This window comes from Heterodontus francisci, chromosome 20, assembly GCF_036365525.1.
Source record: "Heterodontus francisci isolate sHetFra1 chromosome 20, sHetFra1.hap1, whole genome shotgun sequence".
Taxonomy (NCBI): Eukaryota; Metazoa; Chordata; class Chondrichthyes; order Heterodontiformes; family Heterodontidae; genus Heterodontus; species Heterodontus francisci.
The window spans coordinates 71,981,477-72,006,761 of NC_090390.1; the positions used below are offsets into that span (position 1 = coordinate 71,981,477).

General features: G+C 43.3%; 1 long non-coding RNA gene across 3 annotated transcripts; it reads right to left on the reverse strand.

Moving 5' to 3' along the window:
• Positions 1-11: 11 nt before the first annotated feature.
• On the reverse strand, positions 12-23,630 carry LOC137380729 (uncharacterized). 3 transcript variants are annotated; one of them, XR_010977072.1, is made up of 4 exons: positions 19,579-23,630; positions 9,866-10,052; positions 8,488-8,760; positions 12-3,305 (listed from the first exon to the last, which is right to left on the reverse strand). It is a non-coding gene; the product is annotated as an uncharacterized lncRNA (long non-coding RNA). The 3 variants fall into 3 exon arrangements; XR_010977073.1 differs by having other exon boundaries at positions 8,488-8,817; XR_010977071.1 differs by having other exon boundaries at positions 8,488-10,052.
• Positions 23,631-25,285: the final 1,655 nt, after the last annotated feature.

Consider the following 25,285-nt stretch of genomic DNA (forward strand, 5'->3'; position numbering starts at 1 on the left):
TTGACATTACAGAAATTCAATACAGTCAAGTTACTTTCAATACTGTATGTGGCACTCTGAGGTGCCTCAACACTTACAATTACATGTTATATTTACAATATACACGCCATGTCAAACATTCTCTGCTGCCTACAGCCCGAGAGGTTTCACACAGGTTCTGGCCCCTCAGTGTACTATAGCCAGAGGACTTCAGAATGTGGCCTTTCCCCATTAAGCCTTTGTGGAGGCTGCCCTCAGCTTTAATGTGTCCTTCAGTATGTCGTCCTGCGCCTTGGAATGTGCCACTCTGCAACAGCTGGTCATGGACAGCTCTTTGCACTGAAATACCAGCAAGTTTCGGGCAGACCAGAGTGTCTTTCACCAAGTCGATGGTCCGACAACTGCAGTTAATGTTTGTCCAGGTGTGCATTCCTGGGACAGCCTGTAGAGCAGAATCCTGTGTTACAGAGCTGTTCAGGATGAACCTCGACAAAAGCCATTGCATCTCTTTCCAGACTATCTTTGCAAAGGCACATTCTAGTAGGAGGTGAGCAATGGTCTTTTCCCCACAAAACCCACCTCGAAGGCAGTGTACAGTGGCATTGAGACTTTGGGTATGCGTGAAGGAGATGACAGGGAGGACCCTTCTCAACACCAGCCAAGCTACTTCTTGATTTGCTTGTATGATGAGGTTTCTGCCAAATAACTTTGATTTTGTCAGCCTATACTATGTTTTTTTCCAAAAATATACTTTATTCATAAAATTTGTAAAAATACATTACATAGCAATTCAAATTTGATATTACATAAAGTGCAATATAGAGTAGTTTCTTTCAATACAGTACATGAGGTGCCACACTAAACTTGTCATTTCAGGTTATATTTACAATGTACATTTACATTACACATCAAACATTCTCTGGTGCTACAGCCCAAGGGGTTTTACACAGGTTCCTCCCTTTGGTATACTGTGGTGGGAAGGCCTTTCCTCATTGAGACTTTGTGGGGCTGCCCCAAGCTTTAGTGCGTACCTCAGCATGTCGTCCTGGCCCTTGCAACACTTGGTCATGGACAGCTCTTTGCACTGGAAGAACAGCAAGCCTATACTATGGGCTGATTTTTATAGAGCCCTGGACGTTGGGAATGATGGCGGCAGGGGCATGAAGATTGCTCTGGATGAAGCCTGTCACCGACCTCGATGCTGGCAGGGCCGGTCCCGATCTTAGCTGCGGCAGCGAGGTCTCGTGGCAACTCCCCCGCCATTCAGTGACAGGACTGCCATTTAAATATTCAAATTAATTTACATACTTAATTGCAAGCCCACTTCCGCCTCTGGTCCCATTGTGATCTTCGTGCCACTAGCCGGCACTCCCGCGCCTTCCGATCCCCGTCCAGGGAATCGAGATGCAACACTTGGGAGGAGGGGGAGGAGGTCAGTTTTTCTGTGTGGGGGGAGAGGGGGGGGAGCAGCGATAAAGTCTTCCCATTGGTGGAGGGGATGGTGGGAGGGGGTATAGTTTATAACTGATGCACTTTGGGGGAAGGGGGGGGGGGAAGGTCATTTGAGGTCATTTTGGGCTGTAGAGGGCAAGTATGTGTTATTGTGATTATTGGGGTTGGGGGATGGTGGTGGTGGTGGTGGTGGTGGGAGAGGTGCAAAAATACCAGTGTTAATTTTTAAAATAAATGTTTAATGGTTTTGTTAAAAATCCCGGAAGGGCTCAAAACCCTTTAAAAATGGCGTCAGCGCCTGCGCACAGGCAGCTGACCCCAATGCCAGTGACGGATGGGCTGCCCCTCCATGTGATTGGGGAGGGCGGCCCACCCCGGATAGTTAAAAGAGCCGCCATGCTTGGAATCGCAGTGGCTCTTAGGCTAGCATCCTGGGTGTGCGGGCCACCAATTTTCTCTCGGCGGCGGGCCTATAGAATCCAACCCTATGTGTTCAAGTCTCTGGAGTGGGAGATCAACACACAACCTTCTGATGCAGAAGCGAGAGTGAAGCTAACACCTATCACAGTGGAATGTAACTTGCTATCATTGCATAAATAAACAATTCCACAAATACAGTTAACTACCTTTCTCATCAAACTTAAAAATTCATGTTTCTGAATTAATTACCTTTGAATTATTCACTCATTCTAGTCTGGTTTCCTATGTTTAGTGCTGTCATTCCTCAGGCCTTTTGCATTGCTTGACTAGTTGTAAGATAGAAGGGGTTTACAAACAGCAACTTCTGATACCCTCTGTAAATGACGAGTATGGCTATCAACCAGTAAGAAAACCTTTATTTGTTAAGTGCCTTTCAGACCCAAAGTGTGCTGTTGCTCTTGAAACTCAGCAGGCTTTAAGCTGCATTCTAAAGAAAGACAGCATTCTGCGATTTTTGTTGATAGAGGTGTGTGCAAAGATAGATGCTGGCATATTCGGGGAGTTATGGCCTGCTACCTGGGTGAGCTTCTTCATTCAAAAGACAAAATGAAAGCTGTGGGACATCCCATGAATCTCAAGCTCCAAACAGCTGAAAGAGACTTCAAACCCAGAAAAGATACTAATGTGGCTACAATTTTATGATGAATTATGATAAGAATGACACCTAAAGTGTGATCAGTATACAAGTGCGGTAACTACAAAACTAATATATATGTAGACCAATGAACACTGGTATTCTCACAACAGCCAGAAGTAACACTTTTTTTAAAATTAACATTATACCATATAAGGCACAATGCTACTAAGTTGGAGCTCTCTATTATCTGGCCTATCTCTATAAGATCACAATGTTTGATTACTGTAAATAAGTGCTGGTTTTGCAGGCCGAGCTTAATTGCTGTTGGTGAATGAAGCTTGCAAATTGTTAGTTGCTAATAAATCTCCTTTTGCAAACTTCTGTAATAGCAAATAAACTGCAATTGTGAAAAGTCTCTCCGTCTTTCTGTGTTTCTGCAACACTTACGACGCCCTCAAAACTTTTATCATAATAGATATTTGCTGATTGTAAATAAAAAGCCTGTTTACCATTATCTTACATACTGCACCACACGAAGACTTGTGCACTAAAGCAAGTTTCTCTTTTAAAAATGGAATTTTCCTGAGCACTGTAATCCTAATGACAGTTGCCATGGAAATGAATACTGTATGAAAGTGTACACTCCAGACTTCCTTCTGCACACTCAGAATATCTGCTGAATTCAGAAAGAGGAAGATGCTTCCAATTTGCTTTGTCTCTAGCTCACTTTCCAGCAGGTGTGTTCCTTGATGTTTATACCATATCTTCGGTTTCCAGAGTGATAGAAGAATATTCACTATGACCTTTAAAGTTGTACCTACAACAAATCAGTCACATGCCTCAATTCCTACTGCAAAACACAACTTCAAACACAGACATTTAATCGCAAACTAGAGTGGCAAAATATTAGCCTTGAAATGACTAATGGCAATGTTAGCAGATGAACACTTATTTGTACGGTACCCCTCTGTCCATTTTATTAACACAAGAGTTAACTGTTTGATTTTGAATGAATTAACAACAACTTGCATTCATATAGTGCCTTTCGTGTGGAAAAAAACGCTCCAAGCTGCTTCACAGAAACGCAGTCAGAAAAAGACAGATGCCAAAACAAAGCAGGAGGGGTGACCAAAAGCTTGGCCAAAGCGCTAGGGTTGAGGGAGGATCTTAAACGAGAGGAAGGACGTAGCAGGATGGAGCAGTTCCACGAAGGAATTCCAAAGCATGCCATCTACGCCACTGAATGTGCGCTTCCAATCATAGGCAACTGGAGTGGGGATTGACAAGAAACCAAAGTTGAAGGAGAATTGTAGAGCGTGAGGAGGTTATGGACATAAGGAGGGATGAGACCAAGGGAGGATTTAAACATGAGGATGAAACTGTTAAATTTGAGGCATTGGGGTGGGGTCAGGAGCCAATGTAGGTCAGCAAGGAGAATGATGACAGGAGAGTTTTGGATGGTTACAGAGAGTGGAGGATGGAAGGCCAACCAGGAAAGCTTCAGAATAGTTGAGTCTAGAGATGATAGACTGAGGCAGGGGCAGAGGTGAAAAGTAGAAGTAGAAGTAAATGGTCTTTGTGATAGGGAGTATATGTGGTCAAAAGCTCCGCTCTGGGTCAAATAAGACATCATGATTGCAAACAGACTGGCTTAGCTTGAGACAATGGCCAAGGTTGGGGTTGCAATCAGTGGCAAGGGTTCAGAGCCCATGGTGGGGGGCCGAAGATGGTGAGTTTGGTTTCTCAACTGATTAACCAGAGCAAATTGCAGCTCATTCACAACTGGATAGCGGACAAGCAGTCTGACAGCACAAAACCAGTGGAGGGGCTGCGAAGAGAGATGCTGGAACACAAGAACACAAGAAGTAGGAGCAGGAATAGGCCATTCAGCCCCTCGAGCCTGCCCTGCCATTCAATAAGATCAAGGCTGATCTGTCCCAAGCCTCAACTCCTCGTTTGGGGAGTTATGCTCCGCATAACCCTCAAATCTCCGAGATTTCAAAAATCTATTTACTTCCTCCTTAAATACAATTAGTGACCTAGCCTCCACAACTCTCTGAGGTCGAGAATTCCAGAGATTCACCACTCTCTGAGAGAAGAAATTCCTTCGCATCTCAGTTTTAAATGTGTGCCCCATTATTCTCGAACTCCCATAGTTCGAGATTCCTCCACTAGTGGGAACATATTCTCAACATCTACCCTCCTTAGAATCTTCTATGTTTCAATAAGATCACTTCTCATTCTTCTAAACTCCAATGAATAGAGGTCTAACCTGTTTAGCTCTTCTTCATAAGACAACCCCTTCATCCCAGGAATCAGCCTAGTGAACCTTTTCTGAACTGCCTCCACTGCTAGTATATCCTTCCTTAAATACGGGGACCAAAACTGTACACAGTACTCCAGGTGTGGCCTCACCATCACCCTGTACAGTTGTAATAAGACTTCTCTATTTTTTAACTCTAACCCCCTAGCAATAAAGGCCAAAATTCTATTTGCCTTCCTAATTACCTGCTGCACCTGCATGCTAACGTTTTGTGTTTCCTGTACAAGAACACCCAGATCCCTCTGTACTGCAGTATTTTGCAGTCTTTCTCCATCTAAATAATAATCTGCCTTTTTATTCTTCCTACCAAAGTGCATTACCAAACACTTTCCCACATTGAACACCATCTGCCAAGTTTTTGCCCACTCACTTTAACTATCTATATCCCTTTGCAGATTCTTTGTGTCCTCATCACAACATGCCTTCCCACCTATTTTTGTATCATCAGCAAACTTGGATACACTACACTCTGTCCCTTCCTCCAAGTCATTAATATAGATAGTAAATAGTTGAGGCCCTAGGACCGATCCTTGTGGCACCCCACTAGTTACGGCTTTCCAAAAGAAAAAGACTCATTGATTCCGACTCTCTGCCTTCTGTGTGTTAGCCAATCCTCAATCCATGCCAACACATTACCCCCAATACCCTGAGCTCCTATTTTATGTAATAACCTTTTATGTGGCACCTTATCGAATGCCTTCTGAAAATTCAAATATACTACATCTACCGGTTCTGCTTTATCCACTCTGTTTGTTATATCCTCAAAGAACTCTAACAAAGTTGTCAAACATGATTTCCCTTTCATAAAACCATGTTGACTCTGTTTGATTACATTACGTTTTTGCTATTTCTTCCTTAATAATGGACTCTAGCATTTTCCCAATGACAGATGTTAAGCTAACTGGTCTATAGTTTCCTGCTTTCTGTCTCCCTGCTTTCTTGAATGGGGGGGGTCACACTAGCGGTTTTCCAATCCGCTGGTACCCTACCGGAATCCAGTGAGTTTTGGTATATTATGACCAATGTCTCTACTATCTCTGCAGCCACTTCTTTTAAAACCATTGGATGCAGGCCATCAGGTCCTGGCGACTTGTCTGTCTTTAGTCCCATCAGTTTGTCCAGCACCTTTTCCCTCGTGATAGAGATTGTTACAAGTTCCTCCCTCCCATTTACACCTTGCTCATCTATTGTTGGGATGTTTATAGTGTCCTCCACCGTGAAGACCAATGCAAAATATTGATTTAAATTATCTGCCATTTCCCTGTTCCCTGTTATTAATTCCCCAGTCTCATCCTCTAACTGTCCCACTCTTACTTTAGCTACTCTCTTCCTTTTTATATACCTGTAGAAGCTCTTACTGTTTGTTTTTAATATTTCCTCCCAACTTACTCTCATAATCAATTTTCTCTCTCTATTAGTTTTTTAGTCATCCGCTGCTGGTTTCTAAAAAATTCCCAATCCTCTGGCCTAACACTAGCTTTCGCCACTTTGTACGCCTCTGTTTTTGATTTGATACTCTCCTTAACTTCCTTTGTTATCCATGGATGGTTCATCGTTTTCTTCACGTCCTTCCTTCTGACCGGAATAAATGTTTGCTGAGTATTATGAAATATCTACTTAAAAGTCTGCCTCTGCTCATCTACTGACTTCCCCTATAGTCTATATATAGCCTGCTTTAGACAATTCTTTCTTCATACCTCTGTAATTGCCCTTGTTTAAGTTGAAGACACTGGTTTGAGACTCGAGTTGCTCACCCTCAAACTGAATTTGAAATTCTACCGTGTTATGATCGCTTCCCTCTGGAGGATCCTTAACTACGAGATCTTTTATTAATCCTACCTCATTACACATTACCAAGTCTAACATAACCTGTTCCCTGGTAGGTTCTGCAACATATTGCTCGAAGTAACAATCCCTGAGGCACTCTACAAATTTGTCTTCCATGCTACCCTTGCCAATTTGATTTGTCCAGTCTATATGCAGATTAAAATCACCCATGATAATTGCAGTGCCCTTCTTACATGCCTCCATTATTTCCTGATTAATATTTTGTCCTACAGAAAGGCAACTCCTCAGGGGCCTATAGACCACTCCCACCCGTGATTTCTTTCCCTTACTATTCCTTATTTCCACCCAAACTGATTCTACATCATGATCTATTACACCTACATCATTACTCACAACTGCACTGATCCCTTCCTTTAATCACAAAGCTACCCCACCTCCTTTTCCTTTCTGCATATTCTTCCGGAATGTCGAATATCCTTGAATATTGAGATTCCAGTCCTGGTCATCCGGCAACCATGTCTCTGTGATAACTATCAAATCATATTCATTTATTTCTATCTGTGCCATCAGCTCATCTATCTTGTTACAAATGCTAAGTGCATTCAGATAAAGAGCCATAAGCTTAGACTTTTTACCATTTTTACCTAATCTGGTTCTAATTTCTGCTGTACTCTTATGCTCATATTCTCTGTCCCTATCTGTCACACTCTGCTTAATGCATGCCCCTTCACTATCCTGCACCTCTGCTCTCTCGTTACTTTTCGACTTTTTAAATTTCCCTTCAATTGAACCCTCCCCCCACTATTTAGTTTAAAGCCTTATCTACAACCCTAGTTATATGATTCGCCAGGACACTGGTCCCAGCATGGTTCAAGTGCAGCCTATCCCAACGCAACACCAGTATTGGTGCTAGTGTCCCATGAATCGGAACCCATTTCTCCCACACCAATCTTTGAGCCACACATTTACCTCTCTAATCTTATTTACCCTACACCAATTTGCACGTGGCTTAGGTAGTAATCCGGAGATTATTACCTTTGTGTTCTGCTTTTTAATTTAGCCCCAAGTTGCTCATGGTCCCTCAGCAGAACCTCTTTCCTAGTCCTACCTATGTTGTTGGTACCTACACGACAACTGGATCATTCCCCTCCCACTCCAAGTTCCTCTCGAGCCCAGAAAAGATGTCCTTAACCTTGGCACCAGGTAGGCCTTTGGGACTCTCTATCTCTGCTGCAGAGAACAGTATCTATTCCCCTAACTATGCTATCCCCTATGACTACAACATTTCTATTTTCTCCCCCACTTGAACGGCGCTCTGAACCATGGTGCTGTGGTCGGTTTGCTCATCCTCCCTGCAGTCTGTGTCCTTGTCCACATCAGGAGCAAGAACTTCGTACCTATTGGATAAGGGCACTGGCTGAGACTCCTTCAAAGCTAAATTCTGGATCCCCATACCTGCCTCACTCGCAGTCACACCCTCCTGTCCCCGACCACGGTCCAAATTGGATGTAATTAATCCAAGGGGTGTGACTGTCTCCTGAAACACAGGTAACTCTCCCCCTCCCTGATGTGTCGCAGAATCCGCAGCTCAGACTCCAGCTCATCAACTCTGAGCCGAAGGTCCTCGAGCTGCCAACACTTGCTGCAGATGTGGTCACTGTGGATCGCATCGGCGGCAACCAGCACCCACATATTACAGCTGCAACACATTGCCTGCCCAGCCATCTTGATTGTATGTCATTAATTAATTTGGATCTCAGTATTTAAAAAAAAATTATTTAAGTGTACTCTTAACATCTAAACACGTCTCCTGATTTAAGTCACTTGGTCAAAACAAAAACAAAAAAACAAAAAAGAAACACGGAAGAAATACCCACCAATCACTTACCAGCTCTCTTGTGATGTCACACTGATTTTCGCTGGTCAAGCAGGTCCAAAAAGCAGGTCTCCGCCACCGCCGCTGCTTCTGGTGTCGAGCCTCACTCTCCGCTCCTTTTATACCCCGGCTCCTCTCACCGCCACCGCCGCTGCTTCTGGTCTCGGGCCTCGCTCTCCGCTCCTTTTATACCCCGGCTCCTCTCACCACCGGTGCTGCTTCTGGTGTCGAGCCTCGCTCTCCACTCCTTTTATACCCCGGCTCCTCTCACCACCGCCGCTGCTTCTGGAGAAGTAGAGTTGGATGTCATCAGCATACATGCAGAGGCTGATCCCATGTCTGCTGATGAAGCGAACAAGGCAGTTCCCAGTTATAAATGAGGACATAGAAATTTATAATGGGAAAAGTTGACACAAAGTGTACACAGATGCAGAATTGATGACAGAGAAAGCATTTTTATCCTTTTGGCCTTGCCAATAGAACCATCTTGCAATTTCATCATTCATTGTTCGCATTTTCAGATTCAGTGGTGGATTAGAATTGCTTTACCTCAGTGTTATTTTATTTGCATTGGTGTTAATTTTATTTTATTTTATGGAGTGTAAGAGGTGGCCAAGCAGTTGAACGGCAAATGAATTATACAGAACTTACAGCACAGAAAGAGGTCACTTGGCCCAACTAGTCCATGCTAGTTTATGCTCCACATGAGACTTCTTTCACCCCTTTCCATCTAATCCTAACAGCATTACTTTCTATTCATTTTTCCCTCAAGTGTTTATTGAATTCAACATTCTCACCACTCTCTGGGTAAAGAACTTTCCCCTGAACTCTCTACTAGATTTATTAATGACTATCTTACATTTATGGCCCCTACTTTTGGTCTCCTTCACAAGTGGAAACATCTTTGTTTACCCTATCAAATGCTTTCATAACCTTAAAGATCTCTATCAGCTCACCCCTCAACCTTCTCTTTTCAAGAGAAAAGAGCCCCAGTCTGTTCAATCTTTCCTGATAAGTATAACCTCTCGATTCTGGCATCATGCTTGTAAATCTTTTTTGCATCTTCTTCAGTGCCTCTAAACCCTAAGTGCAACTATTTGTTACAATTACGCACTCCTCAAGTAATAGATACTTTAAACTTTTGTCAAAATATCTTTTTTTAATTTTCTTTTTCCACATACGTATTATTACAAAATGTTGTTCTGATGTGAAATTAGGGTTGCACAGAAACAAGGAATGAACAATGAGTGCAGTTTATTAGACCAGTCCCCCAAGCTTTTCTGGTCTGTCTTCTCTGTTAGCATGAGTAAATGTGTCATCAGTAAAACAATGCCCTCGGGAATTAAATTTCAAACACAGCATGAAGATAAGAGCAGCATTAACGACTTACAATCCTGCAGTTTCTGCTGGACAAAAGTACCCCAATTCTGAGATTTTCTGCGATAAATTAAGACGGGTGAAATTCTTGGTTTCTTTCACAATCTTTGGGTTAAAATACTTGTCCAGATCTTTTTCCTTTCTTTCTTTTTATGCTTGGCAAGGTCTTGTGTGGTTGACTTGACCAGGCACGCAGTGATCTGTGAATACATAGGAGGCAGGAATACTTACTGCTACATGCAGACATCTGTTGCAGGAAATATAAAGAAATCTGGGGATAGCAATTCGTATATGCTCCACATTAAGAAGTCTGCATAAAAAATAGAATATTAACATTTATTTGGAGAATGCATGCATTTCAGTAAGTAATTTTTAATGCATATGCTTCCATTACCAATTCTGACATTGAGCTTTTACAATGGCTCAATGGGAAAATGCATTGTATGCATTAGCACTTAAGCATACAGACTAGAAAGGTAGCTTGAACTCATTCATACCAACCTAGACAACTAGCAAAATGTGATCAACACCTTAAAGAAAACTGTCTGTGCTCCAGAAAAACTGACACATCTAGAATAACTCTGATTGTAAGCCTATGACATCTGAAAACAAGTAGTTACTAGGGCTTTGTAACATAATCTGGAGGTGGACTTTTATTGGAGGAAAACGGCATAAGTGCATGAAAGCCTGAAGGAGGAAGTCCAAATGTTGAAGGCCCAAAATTGGTGGTGTTTCTAGTGGAATCTGGAAATAACTCCAAAAGATTGATTTTTTTAAATGTTAAAAATATTTTCTCTCCAACTCTAAGCATTTTTATTCTTCACACTGATTGATTTTTAATCTTTCAGTAGACCCATCTGTTACGACCAGGTGAGAAAGGTGTCTAGGGGTCCCTTTTAGCCTTCACCTAGTCTTATTGTAACAGGGTTTAATTTTTAAACACACTCTGTTTTGAGTTCCCCCTTGGTGAACCCTTGTTCACCACTTTCCAATTATAAGGCAAAGAAATGAACATAAACAGGCTTTCTTAGGTTTAAAGAAGAAAAGTGAAATTTATTAAACCTTAAACTTAAACTCTAATACAGTAAATGCCTATGGATACAAGCTGCGCCCCACGCTAGCTTGCATATGTGATACGCACAGGCAAATAGGGACAGAAAAGAGAAGAAAAATAAAGTTAAAAAGTTTGAGGCAATCTCTGAAGGGGGGTTTTTACTGTGCTTCGAGCTTGCTGTAGTCCTTGATTGTAGGTAGTCTTGCTTTTTGTTGGGGCCCAGTATTCTTCTTAAACCGTGTTCACTGTAGGAGACTTTTCTCCCTTGGGGTTTATGTGTCTTCAATGGGTCTTCAGTTCCGTGAGAAAGAGATGGGAGCAGACAGGAGAAAATAGCTTTCTGACTTTCAAACACTCTGTGGCAAGTTCAAATTAAAAAAAAACTCCAACAGTCAGTTAGTCATGTGACTAAACTGGTCTGACCACGTCTGTTTGTGTATTGGCCATCTTAGCAGTTAACCTGGAATGCTAGCCTTTCCACCTTCAATATCTGGTAATCAAAAGTCCATAGTGGATTAAATTGGAGCAGGGAGTGGCCCCTTTGTCCGTTCCAAGTACTGTCTGTTACTATGCAAATGTCTTTCCAGTCAGGGGCTTGGCAATTCCTTGTGATAGGCCCTCTTTTCTTCCCAGCCACAATTTTAAGTTTTAATGTTCATGTGGCGTAATAATGTGTGCCTCAGTCTTGGCAGGTGGGGGCCTGCATGACACATCAGACTATAATTTGCGCAGAGTGCCTCAACAGTCACGTTCTCATCCAATGCTCCCCCCACCCCCATTTACAATGACACGTTCTCATCCAACTCTCCCTTTCACAGAGACATGGCCTTCCCATTTGATACTGACATGCTTCTCCCTCTTCCTCTCAAATCAACCTACTCTTCTTCCATCCCATTCAAGCTAACACTCTTCTCCCCCCACTCCCCCAACCCTTAATTCAAACTGGCATTCTTCTTTGCCACCCTGTGGCCCTTTAAGCTGGCACTCTTCTTCCCCAATTCAAGTTGGTACCCTTTCCATGCCCCACCCAGCCCTCCTTCATGGTTCAAGATGGTACTCCATCCCCCCAATCAACATCAGCATTCTTCCTTCCTACATATTGACACTTTCCTTTTCCCAGCCCCAGAAAATCACTCCCAGCTTCTCCCTACTTCCTCCCCAAAGCCTTATTACTTTGTCCTGCCCTGTGCCCTTCATTTTTCCCTTTCATCTCACCTTCATCACCATCTAGTTCCATCTCATCTTCATTTCACCTCCCTTCATTGTTATCCATTCCACCCCATTTCCATGCATTCTTCTGCCTCCTTCTCCCCTCTGTACCACTTCTACCCAAGTCCTGTTTCTGACTGGAATGATTTCACTCACGAATTGCTGTTCACATAGCTATTGATACATACACTACTGACACTCTCCCTCCTTATTGCTTCTCAGTTAATGCTGACACTCAAGCATATGTGGCACTGAGGGAATGGGCATTGGTCCACACAAATGTTTGTTAGCAAATGGCAATATATTAACCAGGCTCCAAAAATACTGACTGTCAGCACAAAACACCAACGGCTGGTATGTACGTGGATTGTGCAAAGTTAGCTGATTTCAGCAACAGTGGTATTGAAGGCTCAACATTTGACCATGGGCTGGGAAAGAACAAAACATAAGCCATTCTGATCTTTATGTAGTGGGTCCCACTGTTACTAGCACATATGTGGATATCAGGTAAGAAACAGTCATTGTGGTAGATGTTACTCTCACAAAGGCAACAGTCATGGAATATGAAATAAACTGGTGGAATTATGAAATAAACATCATCTGTTGAACTGAACTACAAAGCAATGGACACATTTGTGCCACAGACAAAAATGGAATAGAGGTCAGGTGACCCCTCCTGTACTGTCAATAAACATGTTTGTCTGTTGAAGATGAAACCCATTATCTACGTCTGAATTAGTTTTTGGGAAAACACATTGAAATGAAAAACAGCTCATTCCATGCTAACAACTCCTAGCTGCAGAAATGGAGCTAACAAAGACTTTTGCAGACAGACTGACTCTGAAGCCAAGGACAAAATAATAGGTGTGAAATATTTATCAAAATGGACCACATTCAGATGCCATCATATAACAATGGTTCACATATCTTGGCACAATGTATGAATCACCCAAAGGGAAACAACCCTTAGTCACATTACTGACAACCCAACCTGACAAGTTTCTATCTTAAAAGGTATCTTTCTAGAGAGAGAGAAGCAGAACAGCCAGAGAAAGTTTTTCCAGCCAGAACAGCTGTGAGATAGTTCCAGCTAAGCAGGAGCCCTGCTGATAACATCTTTTCACTACTGCAGCAGAGAAATAGCGAGGTGACTTTGGAACTCCTCCATCTGTGGAAGTGAACCAGCATTTCCCACTATTGACTTCGGATTGAGGTTCAACCACAAGGAGCTTACAACACTTTATCCTTTTCAAGACAATGAACATTCAGGCCTGCACCGATGAAATATTTTCTCCCAAAAAAACTTCCAAAGGATTTTTTAAAATAACAAACTCTTTTACAGCAATTGGACTCTAATTGCATATTACACTCTACTCTCTATCTTTTCGTATGTGTGTGTGTGTGTGTGTGTGTGTGTGAAGAACATCAAGTATAAAGGACATTGTGTGAAATGGGTGAACATCCAGAGTTCTGAGGGAAGCAGCTGTGCCATGAGGTGATTTAAAAAGCCCTTAATATTTCAGTCAGTTTTTAAACGCCCTCATAAATTTTATTTTTGTTTCTATTCTGCTGATCCTTACATTCTCATTGACTTTTGTGCCATTGATTCAAATTTCCCCCTCTCCCAGCAGTACCAGGCCTGGCAGCAATGGAAATCCCCTATTTCATGTGCTTTGAAGAAGAGGACCTGTGGATGGTTGACAGGCAAGGTCAGGCTGCATGAGAGATGCTCTTTGCCCACCCACCAGGTCTCCCACACCAGCATCTCCAGTTTCCTGGCCTCTTCTCGACTAGACAATGATTTCATGCTTAGAGGAAGCTGGGACAGAAAATCCTCTGGCATCACTACGATATCCGAGTGCCAGAATAACATTCATGTTTGATGCTTCCTTAGCAGCATGCTAATCATAGCATGATGGAACTGCATGAAAAGAGGCATGGCAGCTTGGTCAACTGGCATCCTACTCTGATGGATTGCATGCCACCAGCCATATTTGTACTGCTTGATGCATCAACGTGGCAATGACAGGTTCCAACCAGCAAAAGGGCAGACACGCTCAGGTGATGTAAATGAAATAACCTTGGAAACTGGCTGCAAACAGCAGCACATTTCCATTTGAGTCTGGCAAACACTCACCATGTACCAGCTAGGTCTAAACAACACCACTAATGGAAATCTAGTCTGACTGTGTAGATTCACACATAAACAAAAGTCATGCTGGCAAAGTACCAGAGTGGTGCTGTGTCAATTACTGCCTCCAGTCAAAGAGAAGAAAATTTTAAAAGAAGGAGCAAACAAGATCAAGGAATGAAACATGTAATAGTACGAGCCATGTCCTGCACTCAGTTGATGGCTCCAAGATAACCCGATATAAAAAAGAGGTAATATTATTCCTGTGTTAATGAAAGTAATTAAATGTTACCATCATTCCATCCACTGAATTGATTAGTTTCAAATACTTTCTCATCATTACTTATCCATAGTAAAGTTTGTTGTATTTGTTTACTTTTAAATGCAATCATATATGATCAGAGAACAAAAGGCAATATTTTAGCCATTGCATCAAACTGATAACAGTATTCTGTACAAGTACTCTTCTTCCTGCCTGCATTGGCTGCATCTCTTGATTCCTGATAAGCAGATCTTGTGACCACCTATAGTTCTTTATCTCACTATTTGTTAATTAGCTCTCGCTGTACTGTCCCATCTTGGCAATAAGTGCCAGAATTAAAACTTTGAAGAAATACTCTTTTTTGTGTCTTTTAGTATCTTGTGATTTTGAACAGATGGTATCATAAACTCTTGTCTCTCCTTTGAGGTGACATAGAGTGACTGATTAACAGTGATCTTGTCTGCATGCCCCTCTTTAGAGGAGGGATTCTGAACTGGGGGTCCTCAGTCCTGGGGATTCACAAGAAGGTTTCAAAGGGTCCGCCAAAAATAAGATTCTAGCTGACATTCTCCACTGTCCAGCACTTCTTATCACTGACTGGCAATGATGCCAGCCATTCATGACTTCATTTACATCAGGAGGGCAGAGCTGTGGGAAAACAGCTCAGTGTGACCAATAAAGATTGAGGGTGAGAAGCACAGAGCCCATCAGAATCGGGAGTATCTTTTTTTACTCTTTCATGGGATGTGAGTGTTGCTGGCAAGGCCAGCATTTGTTGTCCATCCCTAATTTCCCTAGAGAAGGTGGTGGTGGTGAGCCACCTTCTTGAACCACTGCAGTCCGTATGGTGTAGGTACACTCACCGTGCTGTTAGGAAGTGAGTTCCAGATTTTTGACACAGCAACAGTGAAGGAAAGGCGATATAGTTCCAAGTCAGGATGGTGTGTACAGCTTAGAGGGGAACTTGCAGACAGTAGTGATCCCATGCATCTTCTGCCCTTGATCTTCTGGGTGGTAGAGGTCGCAGGTTTGGAAGATGTTGTCGAAGGACGCTTGGCAAGTTGCTGCAGTGCAATTTGTATATGATGCACACTGCTGCCACTGTGCACCTGTGGTGGAGGGAATGAAAAGGGTGCCGAACAAATGAGCTGCTTTGTCCTGGATGGTGTCGAGCTTCTTGAGTGTTGTTAGAGCTGCACTCATCCAGGGAAGTGGGGAATATTCCATCACATTCCTGACTTGTGCCTTGTAAATGGTGGACAGGCTTTGGAATAAAATCAGAATGTACTGTAAGCACTTGGCTTTGAAAGTCAGGAGATGAGTTATGTCGCAGAACTCCCAGCCTCTGACCTACTCTTGTAGCCACAGTATTTATATGACTGGTTCAATCAAGTATCTGGTCAATGGTAACCTCCAGGATGTTGATGGTGGGGGATGCAGCGATAGTAATGCCATTGAACATCAAGGGGAAATGGATAGATTCTCTCTAGTTTGAGATGGTCATTGCCAGGCACTTGTGTGACATGAAAATTACTTGGCACTTATCAGCCCAAGCCTGAATGTTGTCCAGGTCTTGCTGCATGCGGGCAAGGACTGTTTCGGTATCTGAGAAGTTGCAAATGGTACTGAAAGCTGTGCAATCATCAATTAACATTCCACTTCTGACCTTATGATTGAAGGAAGGCCATTGATGAAGCAGCTGAAGGTGGTTAGGCCTAGGACACTACCCTGAGGAACTCCTGCAGCAATGTCCCGGGTTTGAGATGATTGGCCTCCAACAGCCACAACCATCTTCCTTTGTGCTAGGTATGACTCCAACCAGTGGAGAATTTTCCCTCTAAATCCTGTTGATTTCAATTTTACTAGGCTCCTTGATACCACACTCAGTCAAATGCTGCCTTGATGTCCAAGTCAGTCACTCTCACCTCATCTCTGTAATTCGGTTCTTTTGTCCATGTTTGGACAAAGGCTGTGATGAGATCTGGATCAGAGTGCCCCAGTGGAACCCAAACTGAGCATTGGTGAGCAGGTTATTGGTGAGTACCACTTGAAAGCACTGACGACAATACATTCCATTACTTTGCTGATGATCGAGAGTAGACTGATAGGACGGTAATTGGCTGGATTGGGTTTGTCCTGCTTTTGTGGACAGGACATACCTGAGCAATTTTCCACATTGTTGGATAGATGATAATGTTGTAGCTGTACTAGAACAGCTTGGCTAGGGGCATGGCTAGTTCTGGAGCATAGGTCTTCAGTACTACAATCGAATGTTTTCGGAGTTCATAGCCTTTACTACCCAGTGCCTTCAAACATTTCTTGATATCACGCGGAGTGAATCAAATTAGCTGAAGACTGGCAACTGTGATGCTGGGGACCTCAGGGGGAGGCTGAGATGGATCATCCACATGGCACTTCTGGCTGAAGATGGATGCAAATGCTTCAGCCTTATCTTTTGCACTGACGTGCTGGACTCCCCCATCATTGAGGATGGAAATATTTGTGGAACCTCCTTCTCCTGTTAGTTGTTTCACTGTCCACCACCATTCATGACTGGATGTGGCAGGACTGAAGAGCTTTGATCTGATCTGTTGGTTGTGGGATTGCTTAGTTCTGTCTATCCCATGCTGCTTCCGATGTTTAGCATGCATGTAGTCCTGAGTTGTCACTTCACCTGGTTCGCACCTCACGTTTACATATGCCTGGTGCTGCTCCTGGCATGCTCTCCTGCACTCCTCATTGAACTAGGGTTGATCCCCTGGCTTGATGATAATGGTAGAGTGAGGGATATGATGGGCCATGTGGTTACAGATTGTGGTTGAATACAATTCTGCTGCTGCTTTCAGCCCACAACACCTCATGGATGCCCAGTTTTGCGCTGCTGGATCTGTTCTAAATCTATCCCATTTAGCATGGTGGTAGTGCCACACAACATGACAGACAGTATCCTTAGCATGAAGACAGGATTTCATCTCCACAAGGACTGTGCAGCAGCCACGCCTATCAGTACTGTTATGGACAGATGCATCTGCAACAGGTAGATTGGTGAGGGCAAGGTCAAGTAGGTTTTTCCGTATTGTTGGTTCTCTCACTACCTGCCACAGGCCCAATCTGGAAGATATGTCCTTCAGGACTCAGCCAGCTCGGTCAATAGTGGTGCTACTGAGCTACTCTTGGTGATGGACATTGAAGTCCCCCACCAAGAGTATATTCTGTGCCCTTGCTACCTTCAGTGCTTCATCCAAGTGGTACTCAACATGGAGTACTGAGTTATCAGCTGAGGGAGGACGGTAGGTCATAATCTGCATGAGGTTCCCTTGCCCATGTTTGACCTGATGCCATGAAACTTCATGGGGCCCGGAGTCAATGTTGAGGACTCCCAGGACCACTTCTCCTGACTGTATACCACTGTGCCGTCACCTCTGGCGGGTCTGTCCTGCCGGTGGGGCGTGGTATATTTCGGTGAGTATGACTGGCTGTTACTTGATTAGTCTGTGGGACAGCCCTCCCAATTGTGACACAGGTCCCCAGATTTTAGTAAGGAGGACTTTGTAGGGTCGAGTGGGCAGGATGTACCTTTATTGTTTCCAGTGCCTAGGTCAACGCCAGGCAGTCCATCCAGTTTTATTCTTTTTAGACTTTTCTGTAGCGGTTTGGTACAACTGGGTGGCTTGCTAGGCCATTTCAGAGGGCAGTTAAGAGTCAACCACATTACTATGGTTCTGGAGTCACATACAGGCCAGATCAGGTAAGAACAGCAGAGTTCCTTCCCTAAAGGACATTAGTGAACCATAATCTGATAGTCTCTTGGTCATGATTACTGAGACTAGCTTTTTATTCCAAACTGCTACAATGCAGCTGTCGCACCAGCTCGCACAGCTTGTGCCCGAGCTGTCCTCAGTGCAGCCGCAACCTTCATAGACTTGTACAAGGGGTCTGGATATCTTGCCCTGAGCGAGGTGGGTGAGGCACCAGTGCAGTCCCTCTGTGTCAAATATGACCACACACATAGATGTTCTGGATAAAGTGCTGACCCTAATCCAGATAATGACTGCAATTGACAGCTGAACACACAGGAACTGTTACAGAGTCTGGACTGTACAAGAGACAACATAATGATGAATTAATCAGTGCATAGGTGCCTAATTCAGGTACTGGAAATAAATAATACTGATATGGTGGGGAGGGACCACTGCCAGGCTGACCTTAACATTGGGCTACATTGTGTGTTGTTCATCACTTTTGGCTTCTGTTATTATTAAAACTGGATTTCAATTTAATAACTATTGGAAAGGAAACTGAATAAATACCAAACTATTTTTTTAAGTGACTGCAGTAGGGGTTATGTTTATTTTGCTGCAGCAAAACTGGCTGCCATCCTCTGATACTGCGTCTGGGCCTCCCGCATGATCCCATCCAACTGTTGGTCACAAACTTTCCGGTGATTAAAAATTAACAAACCTCTTTGGGAATTTTGATACTTCTTTTAAAAGGTCAGGAAAAAGCATTTATTAATATTTTTGCAGACGTCTCAGCTTGTATCCAGTTTTGTGTAGGTTTAGAAACTTGCAGCTCTTTAATGGGGCACGTTATTTATAATTTTATGATGAAAGCTGGGAAAATCCTTAGGATATTTTCTCACTCTGCTGCAAATGCCATTATTTCCCAGTCATGGTGTACCAGCAGTGCTCTGCACTGAATACCATGGGACACCACTTACAAATCTGATTAAACTGTCTTAGTGTGAACAAATGTGGTCCTAGGTCCTTTCCATAAAATCATTATAATTACAGATGAGGCAGGCCATTCGGCCCACCTTAATTCAACCACCGAGTTTCACATTAAGTAAGTAAAACAAAAATAATAAGTATGTTTGTTTAAATGTATAACTAATTTTTAAACAGAAAAATACTTGCATTGTGTTACAGGAGGTCCATGTAATTGTTACAACATTGCGAGGGGGGCCTCAGAAGCAAACAGGTTGAGAACCTGTGGTCTGCAGGACAGGGTGTGAAATGAAATTGAGTTGCAGGTGGGAATAACAATATGGCTACAGTCAGTTTCACTCACCTATTTATACCATAGCAGCTCCGGTAGTGACATGATAACTGGAATGACACTGCTTGAAATTAATGAAATCTTAAAAATAAACATTTATTTGATGAATTATTTTTGACTGGTAGTAAATCACAGTATCAGCTGCTAACTGTCAATTGTGCCAAACCAAAATAGCTCCTCTTAAAAAAATTGCTGGAAATACTCAGTTGGTAAGGCAGCATCTGTGAAAAGAGAAGCAGAGTTAACATTTCAAGTTGATGACATTTCGTTAGAACTGGAAAAATTACAGATGTAACAGGTTTTAAGCAAGCACAGAGGCAGAGAAAGAGGGAAGGGGAGCAATGAACAAAAGGGAAGGTGTGTGATAGAATGAAAGGCAGGAGAGATTGAAAAGGTGCATGGCAAAAAGGGGATGGCAATGGATCAAGTAAAGAAACAAAAGTTAGGGAGAGGAGCTGTGAATGGAAACAGAAGTATTAGCAGCAAAAAAAAAATGGGAGCAGTAGTTACAGTCCTTTAAACTCCATTCTTCAACATTGTCAAGTAGTGCAACCTAACCTTGTGAGATTTTGTATGGTTCCTGTTGTATTTTGTAGCGTAGCTGGGACATTCTGGAGAAAGTTGATCTTCTGCTGAAACTGAGACTAAGAACTGTTTTTTTATATAATACTATATTGTTACGACCAGGTGATAAAGGGGTCTAGGGATTCCCTCTCAGCCTTTGCCTGGTTTAACCGTTACAGGGTTTAATTTTAAAAACACTGTGTTTTAGTTTCCCCTCAGTGAATACTTGTTCACCGCTTTCCAATTGTAAGGCAAAGATATCAATTAGACAGGTCTTCTTAGATTTAAACAAGAAAGGTGGAAGTTTATTAATCTTAAACTCTAATCCGGTTAACGACTACGAATATGCGACACGACCACGCTAGCATGCATACGCGATAAACACACTCGCAGATAGAGACAGAAAAAGTCGAAAGAATAAAGGGGAAAAGTTTGAGGCAATAGCTGGGTTGTAATTACAGTCCTTTGAGTTTGATGTGGAGTCTTAGGTTGCCGGTAAGTCTTGCCATTTGTTGGGGACCAATGCACGCTTTAACTTGTTTCGATGCAGGAATTTTTTCTCTCGAAGTTTAAGCGACTTCAGTGGGTCCGGAGGTTTGTGAGAAAGCGAGAGAGCACCAGCCAGGAGACAGGCTCTCTTCTCCAGGTTCAGTTGCAATCTGCAGTCTGTCTTCAAACTGTCCTGTGTGTAGTTCAAAAAAAAACCTGGGCCAGAAGGTTAGTCATAGAGTGATACAGTACTGAAAAAGGCCCTTCGGCCCACTGAGTCTGTGCCGACCATCAACCACCCATTTATACTAATCCTACATTAATCCCATATTCCCTACCACATCCCCTCCTACATTAATCCCATATTCCCCACCACCTACCTACACTAGGGGCAATTTACAATGGCCAATTTACCTATCAACCTGCAAGTCTTTGGCTGTGGGAGGAAACCGGAGCACCCGGAGGAAACCCACTTGGTCACAGGGAGAACTTGCAAACTCCACACAGGCAGTACCCAGAACTGAACCCGGGTCGCTGGAGCTGTGAGGCTGCGGTGCTAACCACTGCACCACTGTGCCGCCCTTATGTGATCAACTGGTTTAACCATTCCTGCGTTTGTGGATTCTCCATCTTAGCAGACACTGGAATGCGAGCTTCCTTACACCTTTAATGTCTGGTGATCAAAATCCATTTGGGTTAATTGGACCAGGGAGTAGTTACTTTGTCCCTCCAAGCACCATCTCTTAGTATGCTAATGTCCTCCAGCCAAATGTCTGGGGATCTCTTTAAACAAATCATTTCTTCACTCCAGCAACAGTTTAAAATTAATTTTCATTTGATGAAATTAATATGCCTCATTCTTGGCAGGTGGGGGTCTTCATGACAATATACACTCTCATCAAACTTCCTAAGCTAGCATCCTTCGTGCTGCTATCAACTCTTCTCCCAAGCCTAATTTCATGTGACTGTTACATCATCACTTTGACAGTGGGAGGGGTTTCTCTCACTGTCATCAGCATGAACTCTTTACATCTTTATACTGCATCTCCCCCAAGTTTTTGTGCAACATTTTGTCAAACATATATACACTTGACTTATCTACTACCCTCTCTCCCCCAGGTCTCTAACTTCACAGATTTAGTCAGTTAGGAAGTTTGACAACGCTCCCCGATCTGACTGTAGTCTGACTGGATGATCAGCAGTCCTCCTTGGACGCCTGGATTGCTGACTTGGCTGATCTTCATTACGGACTGTTGCATATTTTTAGGTTTGGGTTTGTTCCTCTTCATCTGTGTTTTCCAAATGAATGATTGGCTGTTGCTTGTGGGGAATGGGGATAATATTTGTCCTATTTCTTCGCATGTTTCCTTCTGTCATGTGTATCACATACGATCGCTGGTAATTCTCATGTCTGTGGATTACTGTACCTTCCCTTTCTAGGTCACATATCCATACTCTTTTACCATTAGTCAATTTGGGTAAGTTTCTGGTTCAAAATCTTCTATTATAATTTCGGGTATGTTGCCTTCTATATGAGTTTTCTCTGTTTCTTACTATATCATTGTCCTGGACATCTAATGCTGGAAGCAATTTTTTAAGGTAACACAGGAAGCTGTGTTCTTATCTTCCTGCCCATCAGTAGTTCTGCAGGTGATAATCCACACACCAACAGCGTAGATCGATAAATTAGAAGTGAGATTGGAAGATCTTCATTCTTCTTTAGTAAAGACTTTATGGTTCTTATCTCTTTCTGCCTCACCATTCAACTGTGGATATCTTAGTGAACATTTGAGATGTAGAAATCCCATCTTCATCACAAACTGAGTAAAATATTCATTTGCAAACTGTGGTCCATTATCTGACAATATTTCATCACGGATGCCATGGGGTGGAATTTTGTGCTGGCGGCGGGGGTCTCGACGTCGGGGGAGACCGATGACGAGATCCCTGCGTCAGCTCTTGTACGGAAGGCTGTCGAATTTAGTGTCAAACACACACTTAGCTGGACAGCCACGAGCCTTCTGTACAATTTAGCACTCCGTCACTGGCAGTCCCGGCCTTGCAGAGCGCATTTTGTAGCCTAGCTAGGGCGTTCTGGAGAAAGTCTCAGACTCAGGATAAAGTCAATTAAGAACTCTTTATTATTTACATAATACTATCAACACTATCATCAAGCCTCCTAAACTAACATCCTTCATGCTGTGCTCTCTTCTTCTATCCAGCCTAACCACATGTGACTGTTGCATCGTCACTCTTACAGTGGAAGGGGTTGCTCTCACTATCTTCAACATTCTCCCTTTACATCTTTATACTGCAATTCCTATGTATTTTCATAAAGAAAGAAATCCCCTACTACAGCAAATGGTATCAGCACATGGGCTTCAAAGAGAGCTGCACAAGAGCCATTTATTGGGAATTTTTCAGATTGAAAAGAGCTCAAGAACTCCCTCTGCAGGATTGATAATAACTTTCTTCACAATGCTACTTTGCAGCATTGAACTGAGAGGAAGAGTTTCAATACTGCAAAGATTGAGTTTCAATTCCTGTACTTTTTTTTCTCCTAAAACATGCAAACATGACTTTCTCTCAGCATTCTTAAAATGATTGCCAAGGCAAAAAATCTAACATCTGGATAAAACTAATCAGCACTCGGTAACCTATCTATATATCATTTTAGAACTGAGTATCTTTACTGCACCTGAGTCAGCTAATTAGTTTGTAGATTGAGATAATCTATGAAAAAGCCCTGAGCCAGCACTTGTCTCATTTTCAATTACTTGCATATTTATAGCATCAATAACAAAATGTCAAGAAGGAACTTGCAATTATATGTCCTTGAAACACTTCAAAGTACTTCACAGCCAATAAAATACTTCTGAATTACAGACACTGTTTCGCAGGCAAATAATTTGCTCACAGCAAGATCCCACAGACAGCAATGAAATAACTGATCAGATAATCTGTTCTTTTTTTTTATTTTAGAGATACAGCACTGAAACAGGCCCTTCGACCCACCGAGTCTGTGCTGACCATCAACCACCCATTTTATACTAATCCTACACTAATCCCATATTCCTACCACATCCCCACCTGTCCCTATAATCCCCTACCACCTACCTATACTAGGGGCAATTTATAATGGCCAATTTACCTATCAACCTGCAAGTCTTTTGGCTGTGGGAGGAAATCGGAGCACCCGGAGAAAACCCTCGCGGTCACAGGTAGAACTTGCAAACTCCACACAGGCAGTACCCAGAATTGAACCCGGGTCGCTGGAGCTGTGAGGCTGCGGTGCTAACCACTGCGCCACTGTGCCGCCTCTTTTGGTGGAATTGACTAAATAAATATTGACCAGGTCACCTTGTTCTTATTTGCATGAGATCTTGTGAGGTCTACCTCAGCAGGCAGACGGGAACTTAACGTTTTAGGCACTTTTGACAGTGTAGAATTCCCTTAATACTGCACTGAAATATCAGCCTAAATTAAGTGCTCAAGGCCTAAAGCAGAGCGTGAACCCATGACTACTGACAGTATGGCGTAGGGCCAGATTTTACTGGCCCCGGGATGACAGGCTGGGAGGAGGGTGGGCTGGTAAAATGCAGGGGAGACACAATGGGACAGCGACACAGCCATGCTGTGGGGAAATTTCCCAGCCGTGGGAACGGCCGCAGCTTGGTTGCTCGCTGACTAGAGTCAGACAGACAATTTGAATAATTAAAGGCTCAATTAAGGGCTATTTTCCCAGGCCGCAAGTGCAGAGCAGCCTCCTAGAGGCTTCCTGGGGGGTTGGGGCCATCGGAGCCAGAGGTTCCATTGGCCCAAGGAGGAGGTCACCCGCCGTGGCCTGCCTGCTTGGCCCCGGCAAAAACAAAACTTTGTCACCTCTGTGAGGGAGGAGTCCTCGCGTTTCCCTTGCTGCCTCAGTTGCGGCCACCTCCCTCGGTAGCACTACCAAGGCTGCAGAGAGGCCAGCTCTCTGAATGAGCTGGCAGTGTGGGAGGCCCATCCTCCTTAATTGGCCGCCTCCCCTGCCTGCTGGCTCTTGATTGCCATCTCCTGGCAATATCACAGGGAAAGTCCCGCCTCCCACCCGAACGTGCTGGCCCCCCAATAAACACTCTGACATTGGGACCCCCCTCCCCCCGAGGTGTCTGAAAGCTCTCTTACCAGATAGACAGGGAGACACCAGCAGTGAGTGAGACAAGAGACAAGGTAGTAATCAGAGATGGTCTTGTCAATGATTCTGGAGGTAGAAAGGCAGCATGTGGCAGCAAAGTCCAGTGGGTAGCTAATTTATGTGCAGCACCAGTTGAAGTACTATAGGAAAGCAAAGGTCAAAAGGTCTCAAGGTCAGAAGCCCAGAAGCCAGCTTGTCCATTGCAAGTGGCCCTTTAAGATTCTGGCTCGCTTTCTCAGATTGCAATATCTGAGAAGCAGCTGCCAACAACATGCCTCTCAACAGGTACATTTCTTACTCTCCATGGAGTAAGGAATATTACCTGGTGACTATTAATACTGCTGGAGTTAAATAGGAGTGGGATCAAGTCCCACCAAGAGGAGCTTTGCCCAACTTGCAGTCAAGTGTGGGGAGGGAGTATTGTTGGCCCTATTGCTTATTCAGTAAAAAAAAATCAAAGGGTTAATGCCACACAAATGCAGTAGCAAA